Source organism: Dipodomys merriami, unplaced genomic scaffold, assembly GCF_024711535.1.
Source record: "Dipodomys merriami isolate MVZ:Mamm:240054 unplaced genomic scaffold, mDipMer1.0.p SCAF_25, whole genome shotgun sequence".
Lineage (NCBI taxonomy): Eukaryota > Metazoa > Chordata > Mammalia > Rodentia > Heteromyidae > Dipodomys > Dipodomys merriami.
Window position 1 is genome coordinate 13,987,482 of NW_027203937.1, and position 18,804 is coordinate 14,006,285.

General features: G+C 38.2%; 1 protein-coding gene across 2 annotated transcripts in view; it reads left to right on the top strand.

The window, feature by feature from the left end:
• Nucleotides 1-18,804, top strand: part of Pak1 (p21 (RAC1) activated kinase 1) — a 140,353-nt gene that overhangs the window by 11,143 nt on the left and 110,406 nt on the right. For both annotated transcript variants that reach the window (XM_070034937.1, XM_070034940.1), the window contains exon 2: nucleotides 16,456-16,508. The gene's annotated coding sequence lies outside the window, so the exon portion shown is untranslated. The remainder of the gene's footprint in view (nucleotides 1-16,455; nucleotides 16,509-18,804) is intronic.

An 18,804-nucleotide genomic window follows, 5' to 3' on the forward strand; every position in this document is an offset into this window, starting at 1 on the left:
CACCACAGGGCCTGGTACATGGTAGGTATATACTCTACCACTCAACCATATCCCCAGGCCTTATGATAGTGATTTTTAACTTTCTGTCCTCCCTACTGCCCTCATCCTTTCCCCATAATACATTAGCACATAGTCTCATCAGTAATAGTAGTTCACTTACAGAAAGAATTCCCAATGGGCTAGAGGAGCAAAATTTAAATTTCTAGATTGGAGGATAGGTGGTGATTGATTTGGTATAGTTGGAAAAACTTGATTCTGCCATTATTTGTTTGAGAATTACTATTTTACAACATTCTCTTTTGTTCAGGGTTATTTCCCATATGGAATTAGTATCTTAAGGTTTTTAGTATCAGGAGAAATCTTTTTCTTTCTTTAGTGTTGGGAATTGAAGCTAGGCATTGAGCATGCTACGCATGTGCTCTGCCAGACCTTCAGGATAGATGCTTCTTGAAAAATTCAATAAGCTCTTTATACAATTTGTAAAACAACTAAAAAACAGAAAGCAAGGTGAACAAAATGGAAAAATCCATAATGATAAACTTTTGAAAGCCCAAGTTTCTTATTCAGCCTAGAAATAATTGAAGTATATATCAGTGAATCATAAATATGCACATGTATTTATTTACATGAGCTCCCAGATAATTGTTATTTAGATTTCATTTATATTTTTTTGTATTTGCTTATTGCCTGTCTAGTCATTCCTCAGTATATTAATCAATCCATGTTACTTTGAAGCATTTACAAATATGTTGTAGATATTAATACTCCTCACTATTAAACACTTTAGAATTCATATTGTTATTAGTTTACATGCACTCTTAATATCCTATAGCTTTTTGTTAATTTCTGTCTGTCCTAAACTCAAGAGAGAATAGTTTGTCTTAAGGCATGGCCACTGACTGAAAATGAGCTTGATCATACTCTTTTCTTTCAAATAAAAATATCTTTTTTGACTGATAGATTTTTTGTTTTACATTAATTTTCTCAAATTCAAGAAACAAAGAAAATCCTGTCAATGGCTGAAACAGGTAAGAGAGAAGAAACTTTATTGTGCCATATACATAGCTGCCTAGTACAAATACTTCTGACATGAGTAAAAGTTGAAGACCTTCCTGATGCTATCTAAGGTTATGGAAAATTGTTAAGCCAATGATTAGCTATTTTCTTATTCTGGGTAATTCTCCATTTGAGTAAAGAAATTGCACGTTGTTAAAAAATGACATTGGATTGGAGCAGTTACAAGCTTATTTGCCTTCTAGATTGTTAGGTTGTTTTGTTTTCATGTTTGGTTTTGGTTTGGCTTCATTCATGGTAGGCAAGTGCTCTACTGCTACATTCCCTGTCTGAGGGTCAGTCTTTTTAGTAGTAGTCAAGGAAATATTTCAAAATTGGCAGTCCTCTTTTAGATTAGTGTCAATAAAGTACCTTATAATTCTAATAAGGCTTATTAATACGTGATGCTACTTTTCTTCTGTTTCTTTGATACATCGTTTCTGTTATTTGCCCAAGCTGATCCTGAGCTGTCATCCTCCTGCCATAGTCTACCCAGTGCTAGGATTCTAGGTGCGTTTTGATGGAATGTTACTGATTTACCTATGTTTTAAATAATAGGGTTTAGGCTAAGAGTGCTCAGAGTGGTATAGTGCTTGTCTACCATTTGTGATGCCCTTGATTCAGTCCTTAGCACCAAATACAAAGAAATCCGGAGTTCTGTTTCACAATTTTTTTTTCCTAGTCCTGTAGCTTGAACTCATGGCCAAGTGCTTCTTCTGCCGGTTCTGGTCCTTTCTGAGTAGTTTATTGGAGATGAGAGTTTCACAGATTTTCCTTCTCTGGATTGGCTTCAAACCACAATCCTCAGATTCAGCCTTCTGGGTAGCTAGGATTACAGGTGTGAACCACCTGTGTCTGGCTCACAAACTTTTATACCACTGTTAATAAATTTAAAATTTAATCTTTGCCACTATGCTAATTATGTTAATAGGCATCTTTGTTTTCTTTTTATATTATACATATTTACATAGTTGAATCATAACATAGATCATTGTTTGCTCTTTTCTCTGGGCTTAAAATTATTTGTCTATGTTACTTTTTTTTGGTGAGGTATTGAGGATTGAATTTGATGCTTTTTGATTGCTAGTCAAGTGCTCTACCAATTGAGGCATAACCTCTCTCCCCCCTTAACAATTTTCATTATAAAGTTTAATGATTCATAATGTACCTAAGTTGCCATATTAGTCAGGGTTCTGTCAGCAAAGTAGAATCGCAGATGAGTTATTTGTAAGAGAAGTTTTTTTTTTGTTTTTTTGTTTTTTAATAAGGCCTTTCAACTGGTTGGATAAGGTCCATCAAGAATATACTACTTAACTGATTATGGATGTTAACCAAACATATACAACATGTCTTCATAAACATAACTGGAATAATGTTTAATCCAACTGGGTACTATAACCTAGCCAAGGTGACATGTAAAACCAACAGTCACAACCATTTAGGCTTTTATTTTTATGTTATAAATTACACTGCTGTATGATTGCAGTGTTTTACCTATAACACTGCATATAATTTTCTCCTTTTAAAGATTTCTTTGGAATAAATTCCTGTAGCAGTTGGAGAGATGACAATTTTGATTTTACAATGTATTGCAAAGCTGTACTAATCAAGTTGTAGTGTTGGCATGAAGATTAGACACAGAAGCCTTGTGTGTTGGTACAATTCTAGCAGGAAGATTTGTAAGTTTGAAGTCTTGGCTACATAGTATGATACTAAGGAAAAAAAAATCTAAAAGAAAAGGATTGGACAGATAGGTTAGAGTCCAGAAATGAGCTCTCAAATTTGTGGTCAATTTGATTTTTGACAAAAGTGTGAAGATAGTTGAATGAGGGATACTATGTCAATAATGGTGCTACAATTTACATCGGGATGTGTGTGTGTGTGTGTGTGTGTGTGTGTGTGTGTGTGTGTGTGTATACATATATATATATGTAAAAGAATGAAGTTGGAACCTAACTTTATATGTTCCCAAACTGAATAAAAATTGACCATAGACTAAAATGTAAGCGCTAAAGCTATAAAACTTGGAAGAATATCTAGAGGAAATTTTAATGATCTTGAATTAGAAAAGAGCTTGAACTTAGGGCCTGAGCACTGTCACTGAGCAACTTTTTGCTCTAGGCTAGACTCTACTGCTTGTGCCATAGCAATACTTCTGGATTTTTCTGTTTATGTGGTGCTAAGGAATTGAATTTAAGGACTTCGTGTGTGCTAGGCAAGCACTACACTGCTAAGCCAATTCCCAGCTAGAAAAAAAAACTTTTGTTGTATAAAATAAAATAGGATTAATTTAAAAAAACTTATCTTCTTCAAAGAATGTCATCAATAAAGTGGAGGAAAGGCCTGCATATCATATATTTAACAGGGGACTTTTATCTAGACTTTATTTATTTTTTAAAATTTATTATTTTTTTTGCCAGTCCTTGGGCTTGAACTCTGGGCTTGGGTACTGTCCCTGAGCTTCTTTTGCTCAAGGCTAGTACTCTACCACTTGAGCCACAGTGCCACTTCCAGCTTTTTCTGTTTAGGTGGTAGTGAGGAATTGAACCCAGGGCTTCATGCATGCTAGGCAAGCACTCTACTGGTAAGCCACATTCCCAGCCCCTATATCTAGAATTTATTTAAAATAAAAACAAAAAATAAAACCCCAAAACAATAGCCCAGTTTTAAAAATAGACATGCTGGGTAGATGCAGTAGCTCAGGCCTTAATCCTAGCTAGTTGAGTGGTGGAAATTTGGAAAAATCACAGTTCAAGGCAAGCCTGGGCATAAAAGTTCTCAAGACTTATCTCAAGCAACTAAAAATCTGGGTGCTTTTTATTCATTTCCAGCTATGAGGGAAGTGTAAAGGAAGCATAAATAGGATCACACTTCAGGCTAGCTGGGCAAAAACTGATGTGTGCGTGCATGCGTGCGTGCATGCGTGTGTGTGTGTGTGTGTGTGTGTGTGTGTGTGTGTATACTAAAAAATAACAAGCTCCTGCATTCAAACCCTAGTATTGAAGGAAAAAAGGGAGCTAGTGTAGCTTTTCTTTCCTTTTATTCCTTTACTAAATAAGTATTCAGTATTTGTTGTGAGGTAGGACCTTCCAAAAATACAGATGATCCCCTCTATACTTATAGCACTTTGTTATTATCTGTAATGGCATTTATAATGACTTCTAATTCTGCATGTAGTTGATTGTCATATGTCTGGACTTGCAAGAGTCCTGGCTGTCCTGTTCATCATTGTACCTATCACCTATGCAGTGTTTCTAACATAGTGTTTGTTATAACTGGTTGCCAAAATAAACATATATTATCGGTAAAATGGATTTTCAAGACTTGCCAGTTTTAGTTCTAAATTTCTGTATTTTCAGATTTGTCTCTATTTCTCCATTCCTTCTGCTTAGGTTTAGACTGTAGTCATTTCTTCCTTGAGTATTTAATAACCTTTCACAGTCCTGGCAGCCAGTCTTTCTACTCTCTTATTTATCCATTATTCTGCCTGCAGTAAAGTTTTTGATACTGTGATTATTCTACTTAACACTGCTAGTCATATATAAATTGGTTTGTACAGTGAACTTTTCAGTTTGATTCCACTTATCACTTTAGCCTCATCTTTCCTTTGACGCTAGTCTAGCCTCACTAAAAAGGTTTTCAGTTTTTATTTTTATTTATTGCTGTATTTAGGATTAGAACTGAAGGCTTCCCACTTGTTTCTGTAGATAATCTACAACTTGACACATACCTACAAGTACTTCCTTTTTTCAGGAAGAGTCTCATGTTTTTGTCTGACCTAGCCCTCAGATTGATATCCTCTCTTCTCACACGTGGCCTCGGCATGGTTATCATCATAGGCATGAAGGTCTTACCCAGTACCGTTTGGGCTAAGTTGATCCTCCTGATAGCTGGATTACATGAATGAACCACCTGGGTAGAATTCAGTTTTTGTCTATTTGGTATTGTGTCATCTTTTTTCCTGAGCCTGAAATTCCTTTTTTCTCCTCTACTGTTTAAAATCTTCATTCTTCAAGCTCTAACTTGGATTCCATTTCTCCTCTGTATGCATCCCCAGTTCTCATCTACCCATTCATATCATAGATTCCTAGTGGATAGTTGTTTGTTTTGTTCTTTGCTGTATCTCCTGCATCAGACGCATCTCGGATATGAAGTTGGCTCTCAGTAAATATTTGTCAAATGGTTGAAGTAATTTACTTCTACACTCAATAAATATTACATTTTCTTGAATTTCCATAGCACTCTCCTCATTCATTACAGTATAGTTAGGTATATGAAAGTTCATTTGTTATCCATAGGGACTGATCACTTCAGATATTCCTCTTAGCTTACCACTAGGGTCTGTCCTCATGACCCCTTGTCAGTAAGTGCAAATGCTTTTCTAGTAGCAGGATGACTAACATCTAAAAATGATACAAATAGATTCTAAACTGAAAACTGAAGAATTTTATGAAGCTGAAACAGTGATTTTGAAGGATGGCTTAAACTACACTCAAACCACTAACAAGTAAGAATTAGGTAAAATTAGACCACTGTAAAACTGAAATAAGTCCCATAAATGTATATAATTGTTAAGTGGAAGTTAAAAATTAAAAAAAAACTTGAGGAGAAATTAATGTTGATACTGATGTAACAGGAGATTCAGAAGATAATTTATGTAACAAGGAATCTGAGATGCCCTTGGGAAAAATTAGTGAAGCTCTTGAATATTTTTACAGAATTAATCTTGTATCTACATGTTTTGAATGCCAAGAGTGAAATGACAGGTGTTCTTTAAGAATTACCTTAACATTTATAACTTAAGTTGTTATATAAATGGTTTTAGATTCAACTTGATAAGTAAGTTTCTTTTCCCTTGGAGACTCAATCAGCTTTTTGGGGGTGAATGTTTACTAGAAATGGTTCCTTTGTCAGTTGACTTAACTGGTAGTTTGAGTACTTGTTATCTTTGGAGAAGAATTCCCTTTTTTATGCTGGTTCCCCCTATTAGACTTACTTTGTTCCCTGAAGGTAGGGCTGTGCATAATAAGTGTACAGTGATAAAGGAAGAAGTGAGAAATAACTGAATGGATTTGGAAAGGTTCCTCGAAAGATACTGTATGGTCCTGAGATTGTATGGCAGATGTATGGTAGAATTTGACTATTGTCCTTCATTAGGTCCAAAAGGAAAACCTCTCTTATTCTTCCTTTGGCCCAGTCCTGCCTAGAGTGCACTTTAATATTCAGAATCTGTTCTTGCCTCAATAGCTCTTGTTCTCATTGTAATTCTTCCTGGAGATTGAGATGAAAATGAGAAAGGCTTTGGGCTGCTGCCTGGGTATCCACATTCATGAGAATTTAGAGATGCAAAAGGACCAAATGCTATGCCTGACCTTGCTGGCGTCAGGTCAGCCAATCATTGCTTTTCTGCTCTCGCTTTGTTCTCAGTGTCTCTAGACTCCTATCTGCTGGAGGTTTGTGCTACAGCTGTTTTCCCCAATTAATGTAATGTTAATGTGCCTCTTAATGAAGCCATGGAAGCACATGGTTCCAGCCGGTGGATAAGAACTCTATAGTGGCAGCCTTCAAAGTATACTTCACTTACAACTGGATTAGGCACCTGAATACATTTCATATTATTTTTTGAAACCGTAGAAACAGCAGCAGAATGTGACATTAGCCTTGGGAGCCTTAACTCTTCACTTTAGAAGAGGGAAGATTAGAAAAAAACAGAAACAAAAAAGCTTCATGTCATATTAATTCCAGACCTCATATTTCAACAAATCTGTCTCATGTAAATATAATTTTATAATCTCTATATATTATGTAGCAGTTAAACCTCTGCCCGTGACCTGAATCCTGAGACCCTGCTGTTTTCTGACTATGTAGCATAGAGGAGAAAACCTCTGGATTTCCAGTTTCTTTATCCTGGAAATGGTACTAATCAGACCTATTCATAGATTTGTATTAGGATTACGCGAGGAAATAGCTGTATAGCACTTACCATATATATATCAAGTGCTCAACAAATGTTGGCTAGGGTAGAGAAGTTAATGTGATTCTAAACAACCAGTGCCTTAATTTATAGCCCTGTCTTTGAAACCTTTGTTCCTGGTTCTTCAGTTAGAAAACAAGCCTGTGAATTAGTTTACCCTTTGTCCCACCAATACTCACCAGACACTACGTTGAAAATGAACTATACAACTTGGGTGGAGGTGGTTTGGAGGGAAAAACTGGAAAGAGGTGACACTGTTCAAAAAGAAATCTACTCATTACCTGACCTATGTAACTATAACCCCTTTGTACATCGCCTTTACAATAAAAATAAATTAAAAAAAAAGAAAACAATCTGTGAAAGCCTGTCTGCTTGTACCCTCAGCACCAAGAATACTTTTTAGCCTATAGTAGATATAAAACAATAATAAGTATTTGGTAAATTAACAACATTTTTCTTTGAATGGTGTTAAGACAGGGACTTCCTATGCAGTCCAGGCAGTCCTGGAACTCACTGTTTAAGCTAACACACAATCTTCCTATCAGTGTACTTAATGAATTTTTGGTAGAACTTTTCTGTAACAACTAGGTTTAGATTGTTTATGACGAATCTTTTTTCTTTTGTAGTTGTATATATGAATCTGTACTTTTTGTTGTTGTTGGTCATGGGGCTTGAACTCTGGATCTCTCAGCTGTCCCTCAGCTCTTCGGCTCAAGGCTAGCGCTCTACCACTTGAACCACTGTGCCACTTCCGCTTTTCTGAGTGGTTATTGGAAATAAGAGTCTCAAGGACTTTCCTGCCCAGGCAGGCTTTGAACTGTGATCCTCAGACCTCAGCCTCCTGAGTAGCTAGGATTACAGGCATGTGCCACTAGTGCCCGGCTGAATCTGTACTTTTTAAAAATAACTTTTTGTGTTGTGCCTGATTTTTTTTTTCAAGTATCTAACCCTCCCACAAGGCCTATTTTATTTTTCCTGTCATTCATTTTTCTTCATTTATTGATTTTTAGATTTTTTTTCCCCCTGGTCCTGGGGCTGTCCCTGAGTTCTCTTTTGCTCAAGGCTAGTACTCTATCACTTTGAGGGACAGTGCCACTTCCAGTTTTCTGGTGGTTAATTGTAGATAAGAGTCTTATGGACTTTCCTGCCTGGGCTGGCTTTGAACTTCAATCCTGTGATCATGAGATCCCAGCCTCCTGAGTAGCTAAGATTTCAGACATGAGCTACCAGCACCTGGCTTCCCATACATTTTTTCAAGTTTCCTGGTTTCATTTTCATATATGTACATTGAATATTATGATTGTATTCACTCTCCAGTTTTCTCTTCATTTTTCTTTTTGTGTATTAATTGTACCAAGAGATTTTTACCATGGTATCTCAGACATACATATATTATACTTTACTCAGGAGATCTCTTTTGTTTTCTCTGTCCAACCCTCCCTATTGATTAACAGCTTTCAATAAAATTCATTATGTTGTCTTCATATATAGTTGCAATGTATTTTGAAGTTATTCACACCCACTTTGTTTTTCCTTTTCCTAATGCAAATTCTTGAGCCACATCCCAGATCTCAGTCCTAAACTGTGGGTGTAGGGCTTAGGAATCTGCGCTTTTAGTGATGCTGATTGCATGCTAAAATTTGAGAATTGCTGTAGTGACAGACTGATCAGGGATGAATATCAGGGCTCTAGCAGGGTACTGGTGGCTTGTGTAATTCTAGATACTCTGAAGACAGATCTGAGGATCAAAGTTTAAACCCAACCCAGCAGGAAAGTCCATAAGACTCATTTCAAGTCAGAAGTGGAACTGTGGCTCAAGTGGTAAGAGTGCTAGCCTGGAGCACAAAAGGCTCAAGGACGGCATCCGGGCTCTGAGTTCAAGCTCCAGGGCTCACTCCTCTTCCTAATAAATCAGGTCTTTATTAAGAAGAAAGAAGAAAGTAGTGGGTGTTGGGTAGAGTGTTAAAAGCATCATTAAAAAAACAACTGTTGGTAGATAGGGACCATTTTGTGAGGGATCTTAAATGTCTATCTTACAAAGTTGTGAGATATAAAATTTAGACACCGTGTGTCTGAGGATCCTGTATGGTGAAGAAGATAAATGAAGATAGATTAAATAGAGGTAAGACAGAAAGTATTTTGAGAACTCAGAGCGAAAAGATTAGATTTTAATCCTGCTCTCCTTATCTCATTGACTTTCATACTTCCTTTCTATAAAACAGGGTATAAAATCACTAGGATGTTGGGAGAATTAAATGAACAAATATAGGTGGAAATGCCTAGATCACCATTTAACAATATATTATAAATAGATATTTGAGGAATTTGAATGATAATGCTTGGCTAAAATAGATGAACTTTATTCTGGGGACATGGGAAGACTCATTTTGTTAAGAGCGTCTTTCTTTTTTGTTTTGAGACAGGGTCTCACTTAAGTTGCCCAGGCAAGTTAGGTCACTCAAACTCACACTCTTCCTACCTCAGCCATTTCAAGTAGTTGAGTTTGCAGGTGAGTATCATGCATTGGGCTTAAAAATATCTAAGACAAATCGGTGCTGTTGGCTCATGCCTGTAATCCTAGCTACTAAGGCTGAGATCTGAGGATTGAAGTTCAAAGCCAGGAAAGTCTGTGAGACTCTTATCTCCAATAAACGACCAGAAAACCAGAAGTGGCGCTGTGGCTAAAGTGGTAGAGCACGAGCCTTGAGCTGAAGAGCTGAAGGACAGTGCCACGGCCCAGAGTTCAAGCCTCATGACCAACAAAAAAAAATGTCTAAGACAATTAAAAATGCCATTAAAACAATTTTTCTGCTTGTCAGTGATTGTTTCAGATCTTGAGTCCTTGGTTTCTTAGATGCATGAACACAGGTTCTGCCTCTGATGTCTTATCCTTGGCGTTAGGTGAATTATTTACTTCAGTCATACAGGTTTCTTTTTGTTCTAAAACGAATCTGTATTTTGGGTCATGTGAACATACATATTTTATGAGCTGCATTGGTAGTATAGCTCATTTCCTTTTCTTTTGTGGTATCATTTTAATTTATACTACTATCAGGGGTGGGGAATGTCCTGCCCTTGGGCTGTAGAGGGCCCATGGAACCATTTAGTTACAGACAGGATAGATATCAGTGCTTCTTGTATGCTTCTCATTGGCTTCCTGGGGTCATCTGCCTATATTGATTGTTTTGTATAGCCTGCGGATGATGTTATAAATATCTAAATGACCTTTGGCAAAAAAAAAAAAGATTTCACACCTCAGCTTCCCCAGATTTTGTTATTTACACATTTCACATATTCTAAATGTAGACTATTTATTAGGTTAGACTAAGAAGGTGTTTAGAATTACTTTGAACTTTCTTATGTTTAAAGAAATTAGGGCAGACAAGGGATATCCCATCTTGTGTATGCTGTTTCTTCTCTTTCCCAATTTTGTGGCAGAGAAAATGTTATACTTAGGGTTAAATATTGATTTTTGTTCTATGTTATCTGGTCAAAATTCGCCTATAAATTGTTTAGATCTCAAGTTAGTACCCTGATGTATTGTAAATGAATCAGAATTAATAGTTTGGGAAGAGAGAGTAGCTAGTGAACAGAAGTGTCAATCCAGCAGGGACACAGGGCCCTCCCATGAACACACTATTCTTCCCATACCTCAGATTGTATTGTTGGGTGGCATGTGGCCTTTCTTTGTTTACATCTAGGGTATTTAAGATGGCAGGCATGGCATTGAATGGCTAATTACTCTAGTGCTGAGTACTTCCCTTAATTTATACTGTGAATAAAGCTTCTTTTTCCTTTTAGAAAATTATTGTTGGGTAGCAAGCAAATCCAGAAACTGTTTTTCATAAACTTGTTTGTACTAATTAAAGCTTAGGTTGCCACATGAAGGAGATGTTGGGGGTTGTCTAATACAACACTGTAATTTATGGATGTGAAAACAGGGTAAGAGAGGGAAATAATTTATTCAATATTGTATAATAAGTTAGAGTCAACACTTCGGACTCTTTGCACTCTTTCCTTTGCAAGGCCCGGTATAATAGGAAATGTGGAATAGTAGAAAGAGCACATGTTTGAGGTCAAGAAATCTACTGGCGCAGCATGGTTCTACACCCTGACTTATTCCTGAGAAAGTATTGCTTTCTTTCTCAACAGTCTTTTCATTTGTAAAATAGGATTATGCTTATAACTGCCTCATAGGATTTTTCCTAGAATAAAATGTGAGATTTAATGAGAAGATTATTTTATTTAAAGTAGAGAGGGTCAGTTTGGTTATAAATTGAAGCACTATTGCTTAATGATTTGGTAGGGAATATCAACTTTTGTGACCATAGTTTTTTTCTTTGTAAAACGGGGGCAATAATAGCTCCCCTTGCAAGGCTTTTTAAGAACATCAGTGTAGGTAAATGTATTTTCTTTCCATTGCTATTTCATGGCCAAGGTCCTTACAAGACAGATTAGCAAGAGACAAACATACAAAATTAGTATGTTTTATGTGACACGAAAACCTTCAGTGGGAAATGAAGACCCAAAAAGATTGGTAAACTTGTGTACTTTGATACTGAGGAGAAAAAAGGTTGGACAAAAGGTGTGTCCTAATTATAAACAAGGGGGAATTTTACAAAGTTTGTTTGTTCAGATTCTCTGTGTCCTTGTGTCTTCAGAAATGGATGGGTATTTCTTGATCTCAAGTCTTTTATGACCTCATCTCTTGAATGAGGGTCTTATGATTGGCTGATAGGGAGAAGGGGAAGGTGAGAGTGATCTTCGTGTCTCTGCTTTTTTTCCTCAAATGATAAGGTGATAATGATATTCTGGGAGTAATGTTTTCTCATCCCCCATTGAAACCGTCCAGAGTGGGGCTTGATATATAATAGGTGTTCAATTAATATTTGAGATCTTCTCAAGATGATTTAGTTCGGTCTTCTCAGAAATGCTCTTCTGGTCTAAGATAGCAAACTTATTCTTTTGTGGTTTTAATTTTTATTTCTCTTTTGCAATGCTGGGGATCAAATCCATGCTAAACAAGTGTTAGATCATTGAGCTATATCCCAGCTTGGAGGCTTTAAAATGATTCGGTGAGTTTAATTTTGGAGGCTGTAGGTGGGGTAAGGTATGGGCTTTGCCTCTAGAAAAGGTAGGTTATGTGGAAAACATTGAAAAAAGAGTAGGAGAACATCTAGTAGTGAGGTAACATGGAAGAAAGATTGAAAAGGAGCAAAGAAATGCAGCTTCTCTCTACCTCTGCCTATGGCCCATTGAATAGTACTATGATCTCAATCTCTCAGACTATAAATCCTTAAAACACTGGCACCATGTCTATGTCTCTGCTGCCTACAAAAACTGGGGCAGTAGATAATGCAAATATATTTTTTGTTGAAAGAATGTCTTTCTAAAAAGAACATTTGAGACCCATAGAGTTCATTAATTTCTAGTAGCTTCTGTTCTCTCATTCTAGCTTCATGTTGCATTTAACTAGGCTTTTTCTAATCTTTCATTTTAAGGATTTCAGATTTTGAGTTATTTGACTTTGTTCTGATGTTGATTTCCCTTTATAAATTTGGTTAGTCCAGACTGCTATTTCCTTCATCCATAGTCATTATGCATACCCTGACAGGTTCCTCTTTCTGATTTTTAACTCTGTGATAGTGTCTGTGGATCTAAGACATGAGAACTCAGGAACATGAAATACACATGGTCAAACATTTCCTCAAAGGGTCCAAGATTATGAGAAAACATAATGAGATGTTCTCTGTTCTCCATCCTCCCAAAAGATAATCTTATATAAGGCATTAATTCAGTAAATACCTGTTTAGTATATACTATACATCAGACATGCTGCGGGGTGGTTTAAACACATTATCTTACTAACTATTCTCAAGTGACAGATTTTCCTTCAATTTCATAGATTTCTAGAATTTAGGTAAAGGAAGTGATTTATTTTAGCTGGCAAAGAGGATTCTAACCCAGGTCTTTATAACTAAAGGGTAATACAAATTGCTATGCCTGTCAATCCAACCAGAATAGGAGCCCCTTGAAGACAGAAGTCTTGTCTGCTTCAAGTCTGTGTTCTTTGTTCTCCACAGAGAGGCTGAAATATTATTTTTTTAAAAATGGGATGTTTCATAAAGTTAAGTGTCACAGACTCAGTAGTATAGTTGGAGTTAGGGTATTGAAAAACCCTTTCTTAGCCTTTATTATTTACTTAGGGAAGTCTCAATCCTCAGGTGAAAAAAAAAAAGAACATAAAGGAAAACATTCCACAAAATGAGCTAACACAAATATTGTAATATTTTGAAATATTTGCTGGGGGCTGGGAAGGTGGCTCAGTGGTAGAGTGTTTGCCTTGCATGCATGAGGCCCTGGGTTCCATTCCTCAGCACCATATACGCAGAAAATGCCAGAAGTGGCGCTGAGGCTTAAGTGGTAGAGTGCTAGCCTTGAGCTGAAGAGCTGAGGGACAGCACCCAGGCCCACAGTTCAAGCCCCCATGACTGACCCCCCACCCCCAAAAATATATATTTGCTGGTCAGGAGGGTACATGCCTTTAGTCTCAGCCAATTAGTAGGCTCAGGCAGGAGTTCAGCAACATAGAAATCAGCAACATTGGGGCTGGAAAGGTGTCTCAGTGTTGGAGTACTTGCCTTGAATGCATCAGGCCCTTCTATTCCTCAGTACCACATAAGCAGAAAAAGCCAGAAGTGGGGCTTTGGCTCAAGTAGTAGAGTGCTAGCCTTGAGCTGAAGAGCTGAGCGACAGTGCCCAGGCCCAGAGTTCAGGCCCCACTACTCAAAACCAAAACCAAAACCAAAACAAAACCCCAGCAAAATAGTGAGACCCCAATTTCATAAAAGTGGGGGGTGGTAGTTAACTCTAGGCAGAGGTAGAACACTTGCCTAAATATATGCAAGGTCCTGGGTTCAACCACCAAACTGCCAAGAAGAAGAAAATCTTTGTTTCATTGAGAAAATAATAAGGCCTTTTTGACGGTCTCATCTTGAGGAAATGCAAGATTGAAGCAGAAGAGCCCGCCTAAACTGTCAAGTGGTAGGTTATCTTAGGCTTGGCCCTGTCTGCTCTAGGACCTTGCTAGTCTTCATTTTCTCTTTATGTATGATGAGCTGTTGAACTAAGTGACCTCTTGGCCTCCTGATTACTCAGACACTTAGACAATGTTCTGCTTACTTTCTCCATTAACATGCCAACACAATTGATGCCTCTGGTGTTCTGTAGGCTCCTTGACCCATTCTCCAAGTCCATTACCTCAGTTCCTTTAAAAGTCCATTGCTTCCTCTCATTTGGCTTTAGTTTAGTTATTTTTTTCCTTAAAGCTGTTTCTTTGTGGGCTGGTGTTCCCTTTTGACATTGGTTTAAGTTGAGCAAGGCCTCGGGAAGTGGCAGAAGCACCTTCCTCAAACTTGGTTGCACCAAAAGCCCATCAAGTCAAATCTTGTCTTCAAAGAGGAAGAGGATGCCTAAGTTCCTTAGCCAGTAGATAACGGTTTCCTTTTTGAGCTGCCTGGGTTAATTTTACTGCTTGTAGAAGGGACATTTCCTTTTAAACATATGATGGCATTTATTTCACTATAATTTGTATTCTGTATTATAATTACCTGTTCATATTTCCTATTCCTAAAGATTTTCTCACATCCATGAGCCTCTTCTAAGGCTAGAAGTACCTAGTGTAAACCAGGTGATCAATAAAACAGGAAACAGCATATATTGATTGCTTCCCTGCTGTTTCTGTTTTTTTTTTTTTTTTTTTGGTCTGGTCGTGGGGCCTGGGCGCTGTCCCTCAGCTCTTCAGCTCAAGGCTAGTGCTCTACCACTTGAGCCACAGCGCCACTTCCGGCTTTTTTCTTTTTGCTTATGTGGTGCTGAGGAATCGAACCCAGGGCCTCAGGCATGCAAGGCAAGCGCTCTACCACTGAGCCACCTTCCCAGCCCCCTGCTGTTTCTGAATACAGTTTTCATTTAATCTTCACATAGGCTTCTAACACAGGTATTATGCCCATTTTACTCATGACCTCATTGAGGTGAAGTGGTTGTTTAGGATCTCATTGCTGGTAACCTAGGATTCAAATGTAGGTTTGCTGACTCCAAAGCTTGAGTTTTATTTAAAACAGTTATGATTCCTTATTTAGTATTTTTTATGTACACTCCACAAACCTAGAGATTGAGTGCGTAGCTATGTTTAATGCAGTAATAGACAAGATTAAGTGAGAGTACGGTGGCAGGGGGAGCAAAGAGTCATGACATGCACATAACAAACAGTTTAACACAAAGAAGAAATCGCCCTAGAATCTTTAATGGTTATTTTTAATTGTTGTTGTAGCAGTCCTGTAACTTGGCATTTAGAAATGAATGTGTTTCAGCTGGTTAGCAGCCATAACAACACCTACCTTTGGGCATGTTCTGTTCTAAAAAGGGAGGAAAAGCTGCTTCTCTCACACTACCACAGACAATGTGGATGAGCTCAGCGTTGACCCCAAGCAATTAGTGCTTCTGAAATCTTTTGCCTCCAAGCTTTGTCATAATTTTTGTCAGGTGCCAGTAACCTACACTTTTAGAACTGTAGAATCAGAAAATTGGAATGTGAGGTTCTAATCCTACTCTCACAAAGGAGAGCCAAAATACAAAGGACCTTTTGGAAGCTGGTAAAGGATGCCAAAAGGTAGACTTTTGTAAACACCTGTGCCTCCTTGTTTTGTGGCATGGGCTGTTAATTTGTTATATATTCTTTAAGTGGGCCAATAGCAGATATGACATGGAAAGGTAACAAGAATAAAAAGACCATGCTAGGCACTGGTGGCTCACGCCTGTAATCCTAGTTACTCAGGAGGCTGAGATCTGAGGATCATGGCTCAAAGCCAGCTCTGTCTCCTATTAATCACCAGAAAACTGGAAGTGGAGCTGTGGCTCAAAGTGGTAGAGCAATAGCCTTGAGCAAAAGAGCTCAGGGACAGCACCTAGCCCCAAGTTCAAGCTCATGATCTATCCCCCCCCCCCCAAAAAAAAAAAGAATAAAAACACTTGTGTTCAGGTTGCTGCTATCTCTGTGTCTGCACAAGTGATACATATTTTCTAAGCCACCTTTTTTTGTGGTACTGGGGTTTGAACTCAGGGCCTCACGTTTGCAAAGCAAGCAATCTACCACTTGAGTCACACCCTCAGCCCTTTCTTACTTTGGTTATTTTTCAGATAGGGTCTTGAGCTTTTTGTCTGGGAGTGGCCTGTGTCCTCTGTGTTGCTAGACTCACAAGTGTGTACCACCGTGCTTGTTCTGTGAAGTAGGCTTATTAACTTTTTGCCTAAATTGGCCTTAACTGTGATTCTCATATTTTCACTTTCATATAGCTAGGATCACAGCATGACCATTGTGTCCTAGGCCTATTTTTTCGTGTATTTTGATTCAGTGTTTTTTTTTCCAGGTGAAGTAATCTTGTTGTCCAGGAAGCACACATCTCTGCTGCCCAGGGACCTGGTAAGTCTCTAGATTCTAGTTGTGCTTGCCCTTCCATTTAAAGTCACAGCTCCTCTTTACTCACTATATTCTAAAGTTTGTTGAAATATTTTACCATCTGATGTTTTCTCACCTTTTTTTATTATTATTGAGGTTTATACCTTTCGTACATTTTTAGTTTCAGTGTGAGTTTTGGGAGGGAACATAGATAAATGAGTTTTTTTTTTTTTTGCCGGGGAGCGGGGTAGGAATGGGATAGTTTAGTTTGAGACAGTGTATTACTACCTAGACCAGGCTAGCTTTGATCTCAATCCTCCTGCCATAGTCTCCTGAGTGCTGGGATTACAACTGTGTGTCACCATACCTAGCAGTAAGTATGTTTTTTGTTTCTTTTTGGCGGAACTAGAGTTTGAACTTAGGGTCTCCAACAAACATCTGTTTGGCAGATGTTCTACAAAACTCTCCTGCCAAGCCCTCAGTCCTTTTGCTTTATTGATTGATTTTTTTTTTTTTTTGTAGTACTGAGAATTGAACTCAGGCCCTTGTGCTTGCTAGGCAGGTGTTCTGCCACTTGAGTCATGCCTCCAGCCCTTTTTTGTGTTAGTTATTTAGGTAGAGTGTTGCTTTATACCTTGGCCAGCCTTGGCTGCATTCCTTCTACTTTTGCTTCCACACATGGTTGGGGATGACAGGTATATACCACTGTGCCTAGTCATTGTACTTTCTTAGTTGCTGGGATAACCTGACTTTCTTTTTTTTTTTTTTTTTTTTTTTTTTTGTCGGTCGTGGGGCTTGAACTCTGGGCCTGGGCGCTGTCCCTCAGCTCTTCAGCTCAAGGCGAGCGCTCTACCACTTGAGCTACAGCGCCACTTCCGGTTTTCTGGTGGTTTATTGGAGATAGGAGTCTCACGGTTTCTCCTGCCCGGGCTGGCTTTGAACCGCGATCCTCAGATCTCAGCCTCCTGAGTAGCTAGGATTACAGGCGTGAGCCACCAGCGCCCGGCTTGATAACCTGACTTTCACCCATTGGTTGAGATAGAATCTCCCAAACTTCTTTATTGCCAGAGTTGGCCTAAACCCATGATCCCTTGATCTCTGCTTCTCAGTAGGCAGGATTACAAAAGGAGCCACTGTGCTCAGATTCCTCCCTCCCTCCCTTCTTTCCTTCATCTTTTCCATTCTCTTCCCTTTGTTTGAGCCAATCTTGGAGCTTGAATTCAGGACCTGGGTGCTGTCCCTGAGTTTTTGTGCTCAAGGCTAGTACTCTACCACTTGATCCACAGCTCTACTTCTGGCCTATTATTATTAATTGGAGGTAAGAGTCTCTCATACTTTTCTGCTCAGGCTGGCTTTAAACTATAATCAGATCTTAGCCTCTTGAGTAGCTAGGATTACAAGTGTGAGCCACCAGCATTTGTCTGCTTTAGTTTAGTTTTTTTTGAATAGTCTTGTGCTTTTACCCAAGTTATCCTAGTTTTTCTGTTTATGCTTTCTGTGTAGCTGGATGACAGACTTGTCCTGTTATGTTCAGCTTCTTTTTGTTGAGAGGGTATCTTGCTAACTTTTTGCCCACTATGGCCTTTAATTGTAGTCCTCCTAATCTCTACCTTCCAAGTAGCTGGGATTATAGATGTGAGGCACCATACTCAGCCGGTAAGTGTTTTTAATGTGCTAACATGAATTAGAAGCAAGCTTTACAGGAAGTTAAAGGAATTGAAAGATGAAACTGAATATATCTAAGTTGCAGAAACTTTACCTTGAGAGTAAATGACAGACAGGATAATAAATGTAGTTGGCTTTGCTTAAGAAGTTATCGGGGAGAGAAGAGAGCAGTCAGAACAGAAGCTCTGTTATTATAATCTAACTTCAGAAGTGACATGCTATCACTTCTGCTTTGTTCTTTCAGTCACACAGATCATCCCTTCTACTAACTAAGAGAAAACCACACAGGGATGTAAATACTACGAGACAGGATCATGAGTACCATTTCAGAAGCTGGCTGCTACAGTGGTAGACAAATTTTGAGCCCCAAGTGATTCATGTCATTTTAGCAAGGAGGTAACTTCACTAAGCAAGTTCTGATTCTGTTCCTTTCCCAGGTGTGGTGGATATGGGGGGAATTTTCTATCTTTAAGTGATGAATTCTGGGAATACAGGGAGTTCTCCAGAAACCTCCTAGGTCTCATTTATCTACTAAGAGTATTTCTAAATTAGTAACATAATTATTCCTGTTTTTAACAAACAATTAGACACTTTAGTGAGAGCTGGGGAGAGCTAGCTACTACTTGGTGAAACTGTCCTTGGGAGGCTGAACATT